General features: G+C 36.2%; 1 non-coding gene across 1 annotated transcript; it reads left to right on the top strand.

Annotated features, from left to right (window-relative positions):
- The first annotated feature begins 5,375 nt into the window (after positions 1–5,375).
- Positions 5,376–5,482, top strand: LOC128286025 (small nucleolar RNA R71). Its single transcript, XR_008276572.1, has one exon. It is a non-coding gene; the product is annotated as a small nucleolar RNA R71 (small nucleolar RNA).
- The last annotated feature ends 1,181 nt before the right edge of the window (positions 5,483–6,663 follow it).

The raw sequence follows: 6,663 nt of genomic DNA on the forward strand, positions 1-6,663 counted from the left end.
TTAAATAGTTTTTGACCATCTTTTAAAACCAAATTATTTTTACCTCGCCAAAGTGTTTTTCAATTAATTTCATAAATAAATATTTTTGCAGTCCCTATGGGTACGATAACTCTACATTTACTTGTCACTTTATTACTTGTTGCGATTGTGTACACTTGCACATTTTCCATCGTTTCAGCAACATGTAGCAAAAACTTAGCTACATTAGGGATACTTGGGCAGCAAGCAACGGAAGTGGCGGCAATAGGTGTGGAATTTTTCCTCTTTTTGCTATCTTGGGCCTCAAATTTAGACTGTATCTTACTAAGGAAACTGATTAGTACTTGGGCCAAATTTGTCCCCATTTATTAACATAAAAATTTAAAATTTAAATAAAATAAATGAAACTGAAAGAAATTTTAAATCTTAATTAGAAAATTTCTTCTCATTAAATTACATTAACTTAATTCCCAGGAAAGGTTGGAGGGGTCATAGCGGTCTCGCTTAAGCTCCAATCTCCTTAGACAAAATTAATTAAATGTACTAATTTAAGAAAATAAATCCTAATTATTTATTGATTTACAAAACAAGTTTGTGAAAAATCAAGGGTCTATTAATTTGAACAAGGATTCAACTCGCTCAACTTCACCAACCCAATAATGTTTGAGACGTTGACCATTAACTTTAAACGTACTTCCGTTATTGACGTATAATTCAACAGCTCCATAAGGATAAACTCAATAGATGGTATAAGGTCCTTTCCATCGGGATTTCAGCTTCCTAGGAAATAACTTCAGCCTTGAATTGAACAATAAAACCTTCTAGCCTTCTTTAAACTTGCGAGGTCGTATATGACTATCATGCCATCTTTTTTTTTATCTTTTTTTACACATTTTGGCATTCTCATATGAAAACAACCTCAACTCTTCCAATTGATCCAGTTGTAACATCCTTCTCTCACCGGCTTGCTTAAGATCAAAGTTCAATTTCTTTAAAGCCCAGTGAGCTCTATTCTCCAACTCTAATGGAAAATGACATACCTTCCCAAAAACCAACCAATAAGGAATAGTTCCTAACGGTGTCTTAAATGCTATTGATAGGCCCATAATGCATCATCGAGCCTTCGAGACCAATCTTTTCTACTAGGGCATACTACCTTTTCAAGGATACCTTTGATCTCACGGTTCACTCTTTCAACTTGCCCATTAGACTGAGGGTGATAAGCAATAGCAATCTTGTGTTTCACATCATATTTTTCAAGCAACCACTTAAGCCATTTGTTCACAAAGTGAGAACCTTCATCACTAATAATAGCTCTTGGTGTCCCAAATCGTGTAAACACATGCTTAGCATCATTTGTAGGGTATGCTTCTGCTTCAACCCACTTGGACACATAATCCACTGCAACTAAGATGTATTTATTCCCATATGAAGAAGGAAATGGTCCTAAGAATTCAATGCCCTATACGTCGAATAATTCAATCTCCAAAATGTTTGTTAAGGGCATCTCATTCCTTTGTGATATGTTTTCACTCCTTTGGCATCTATCACAATTCTTCACATAACCATAAGCATCTTTAAATAGTGTAGGCAAAAGAAACCTGCTTGTAAAATCTTTGTTGCGGTACGTGCACCATCAAAGTGTCCCCCACTTGGAGATGAATGGAAATGATGTAAGATCTCAACAATCTCACTTTCAGCTACACATTTTCGGATTATATTATCTGCACACTATTTAAACAAGAACGGGTTCTCCCAAAAATAATATCGACTATCATGATGGAATTTCTTCCTTTGTTGGTATGTCAATTCTCGAGGAATTATTCCACATGCAAGATAATTAGCAAAATCAACAAACCAAGGTGTTTCATTAATTCAACTCACCTCAAATAAGTGCTCATCTGAGAAATTCTCATTGATAGGCACATGTGATCGAGTTACCTCATCTTGCTCCAACCTCGACAAATGATCAGCTACTTGATTTTCAACATATTTTCTGTCTTGGATCTCAAGGTCAAAATCTTGGAGTAAAAGTATCCAATGAATTAGCCTCGATTTCGCATCTTTCTTCATGAGCAAGTATTTAATGGCCGCATAGTCAGTAAATACTGTAACTTTGGTACCAATAAGATATGAGCGGAATTTATCAAAAACAAAAACTATAGCAAATAGTTCCTTTTTAGTTACCGTATAATTGAGTTGGGCTCCCGTCAAGGTTCTACTTGCATACTAAATGGAGTGAAACACTTTATTCCTTCTTTGACCCGTCAGAACTCCAACAGCATAATCACTTGCATCGCACATCAACTCAAAAAGTGTGCTCCAATCGGGTGTAATGATTATTGGGGCTGAGATTAACCGTTTTTTCTGCTCTTCAAAAGTTTCTAAACATGCTTTGTTGAAATCAAACGCTGCATCTTTCTCTAACAATGAACACAGTGGTTTAGAAATTTTCAAAAAATCTTTGATAAACCTTCGGTAAAAACTGGCATGGCCTAAGAAACTTCGAACTCCTTTTACATTCATTGGGGTCGGTAATCTTTTAATTACGTCCACCTTTGCTTTGTCGACTTCAATTCCTTTCTTTGAAATTCTATGCCCTAAAACAATCCCTTCCTTAACCATAAAATGGCATTTCTCCCAGTTAATGGATCGATTCGTCTCCTTGCATTTCTTCAGTACCTTAGCTAAATTACTCAAACAAATATCATAAGTGTTACCAAAAACAAAAAAATCATCCATGAAAACCTCAACAAAATTTTCAACCATATTAGTGAATATTGCCATCATGCGTCGTTGGAATGTTGCAGGTTCATTGCATAAATCAAAAGGCATTTGCCTAAAAGCAAATGTACCGTACGGACAAGTAAAGGTTGTTTTATGTTGGTCTTTCGAAGTGACAACTATTTGGTTATATTCCGAATAACCATCTAAAAAATAATAGAATTCATTACCTGCCAGTCGATCTAATATCTGATTCATAAAAGGCAGCGAAAAATGGTCCTTCCGAGTGGCTTTATTCAACTTTCTATAGTCAACATAAATTCTCCAACTAGTAACAGTTCTTGTTGGGATCAATTCATTACGCTCATTCTCAACAATCATAACTCCACCTTTCTTCGGCACACACTGTACTGAACTTACCCACGAACTATCTGAAATAGGATAGATGATTCCTACATCTAGCCATTTGATCACTTCCTTTCTCACAACTTCCTTCATAATAGGATTACGCCTCCTTTGCCCATCAATTCGAGCTTTTTCACCTTCCTCTAGAATAATTCTGTGCATGCAAAATGAAGGGCTTATACCTCGAATATCAGCTATAGTCCAACCAATTACTTTCTTAAATTCCTTTAGAACAAAAATTAATTGCTCCTCTTGATCTTTTGTCAGTTCGGTTGAAATAATCAAAGGAAAAGTAGAACAATTACCTAGATAAACGTATTTCAAACGGAAAGGAAGTACCTTTAGTTCGAGTGTAGGGGTTCTTCGATTGACAAATTGGGTTGCACAAATTCTTTGACTTCCAGCTCCAACGGTTCAAACCGTGTGGATTGAATAAAATTCCTCGGGTTGGCTTCCATCACAGCCATGTTTTCATCACCTTCTTCATCCTTCAAAGGGTCAAACCCTAAGGCTTTCTCCAATGGATCTTCTTCAAGATGGCTTTCCATAGAAATCAAGGTTTCTATTTCTTCCATAACTGAGCACTCTTTTGTCGGATCGAGAAATTTCATCACTTTAAGAATGTTAAAAGTTACTTCATTATCTTGAACTCACATGGTGAGTTCGTCTTTCTACACATCAATTAATGTTCTTCCCGTGGCCAGGAAAGGTCTTCTAAGGATAATTGGCACTTCCTTATCTGCTTTAAAATCTAAAATAATGAAATCAGCAGGAAAAATAAATTTATCGATTCTTACCAAAACATCTTTGATATTTCCTTCGAGGTATGCTAAAGATCGATTCACTAGCTAGAGCATCACAGTTGTAGGTCTTACTTCTTCTATCCCTAGCATCTTGAAAATAGACTTAGGCATCAAATTGATACTTGCTCCTAAGTCATACAAAGCTTTACCACAATAGGATTCACCAATGTTACAGGGTATCGTAAAGCTTCATGAATCCTTTAATTTCGGTGGCAGCTTGTTCTGCAGGAACGTAGTGCACTCCTTTGTCAGAGTGACAGTCTCATACTCACTCAGTCATTTTTTCTTGGATAGTACATCCTTCATAAACTTCACATAATTCGGAATTTGTTCTAAAGCCTCAAAAATGGAATATTGATGTGTAATTGCTTCAGAACATCCAAAAACTTCTTGAATTGCACCTCCTATTTTTGCTTGTGTTGCTGCAATCTTTGTGGATATGGAGGTGATGGAACTTTCAGTTGAACTGGACAACTCTTCTGAGTAGGTAAATCTACATCCAAAGAAGATGTTAGAGTATCTGAATTCACTTAGTTAGGATTTACCTTGTCAGTCTTTGTAGCTTTTGACTCTTTTGGTGTAAGGACTTCAACAGCTGGTTGACTTTCCCCATTTTCAATAGGCTCATCCTCAACATCAATCAATCGGGGTTCCAAAATTTTACCACTTCGCAATGCCACTGCCTTGATATGTTCTTTACCCAAATTTTGTGGATTCTCAGTTTCGCTTGGCAAGGTTCCTTATAGTCTATTACGAAGCTTCGTAGCTAACTGACCTATTTGGAATGAGTTTTCCAAATTTTTTAGTGTTGCTACTTGACTCTGGATCAAAGCGTCATTCTTCACCATGTATGCTTTCAACAAGTTCTCCAAACTATTTGATGATTTAGCTTGAGGTGGTTTTGGAGCTTGCTGATTAAACCCCTGAGATTGGTTGGGTCTATGGTGCATAAAGTTGTTGTTTGATCCATTTCTTTGGTTGCTCTAAGAAAAATTGGGGTGATTACGCCATGAAGGATTATAGAAGTTGGACTGGGGTCCTTGTCCACTCCTATTTTGATGTTGATTCCCTACATAGTACACTGACTCGAGATTCAATAGGCAATTCTCAAAAGAATAACCTTCCCTACAGTACATACAGGAAACTACTTCAAACGGACTTGGTGGCTAAGCTGCAAAATTATTAGCAGCATTAGCGGTAAACCGCTTTAACATAGAGGAAATAGACGATACCTGAGCTACTAATGAAGTGAGAGCATCAACTTCATGAACTTCGACTCCATGTCTTCCTAAAGCTGTTCGATTCGTTCGCCATTGATAGTTGTTTCTTGCGATCCTCTCAATGATCTCATAAGCCTCATTATAAGACTTAGACAAAATTGCACCATTCGCAGAAGCATCTACCATCAATCTTGTATGTGCATTGAGACCATTATAAAATGTCTCCAACTAGATACAATGAGAAATCCCATGATGAGGACAATTTCAAAGTAACTCCTTTAATTGCTCCTAAGCCTCATACAAAGACTCGTCATCCAATTGTTGGAAAGTTGTGATCTCGTTCCTCAACTTAGCATTTTTTCTAGGCGGGAAATACTTAACCAAAAATCTCTCTGCTAATTCTTGCCATGTAGATATAGAACTTGGTGGCAATCAATTGAGCCATGCTCGTGCTCGATCTCACAATGAGTATGGAAACAACTTCAACCTCAGTGCGTCTTTAGTCACACCAGCTATCTTGAATGAGTCACTCACCTCTATAAACAATCGAAGGTGGAGATTTGGATCTTCCGTGGGCATACCACTAAATTGGCCCACCATTTGTAGCATTTGAAACATCACTGGTTTCAATTCGAATTAGGTTGCCTCAATATCCGGCCTTCTAATTCTTAGATTTAACTCATTGAAAAATGGCACAGCATATTGTCTGATGCATTGATCCCTATCATTGGCAATGAGGATAGGATTTTGTACATGTTTAGCTTCATTACCTTGGTCCTGATTTTGATTTCCAAGGTCCATATCGTTTTGTCTCTGATCTATTCGTTCACGTCTTCTTTGTCTAAAAGTTCACTCAATTTCTGGGTTTACTGGGAGTAAATCGATAATCTGATCTATGCTCATAAGCACCTGGAAAGAAAATTACAAAATTAAAAAGAATAAGTTAGTACTGTTAGAAATACCCAAATTGAAAATAAATAATTTCACAAAAAATGACTATGGCAACAGTTGACAATCCCCGGCAACGATGCCAAAAACTTGTAACGCTCGGGTTTGTACAAGTGTACATAGTCATTATCAAGTAATAAGTAAGTATCGAGTTATCGTCTCCACAGGGATTGTTAATTTGTAAAAGTTTATTAACAATTTGATAAATAAAAACAATATAATTGAGAAGTGATGAAAAATTAAGTATATGAAACTAAATGCAATGATTCCTAATGTAATTTATCCTAAGTATGCAAACTATATGAATGAGATAGATTTTCACAGAATTAACACAATAAGCAACAACTATAACAAAAATAAGCTAGGACAATTACTTTAATTAAACTCAAATTATTATCAACATGCTTATCAATATTCGGAAAAAACATTCCATGGTAACTCGATCTTTCATGAGTTTGGAAACCACGTTAGGTCCTTTCGGAATCCTTTACTTAGTAAATACCCATTTTATTGATCGTTATTTACTAAGGGTTTCTTAGTATTCGTTCGAGGTAACAGGGATATGTTCGGTTTGAAATAGTTTA

Source organism: Gossypium arboreum, chromosome 12 (genome assembly GCF_025698485.1).
Source record: "Gossypium arboreum isolate Shixiya-1 chromosome 12, ASM2569848v2, whole genome shotgun sequence".
NCBI classification, from domain to species: Eukaryota; Viridiplantae; Streptophyta; class Magnoliopsida; order Malvales; family Malvaceae; genus Gossypium; species Gossypium arboreum.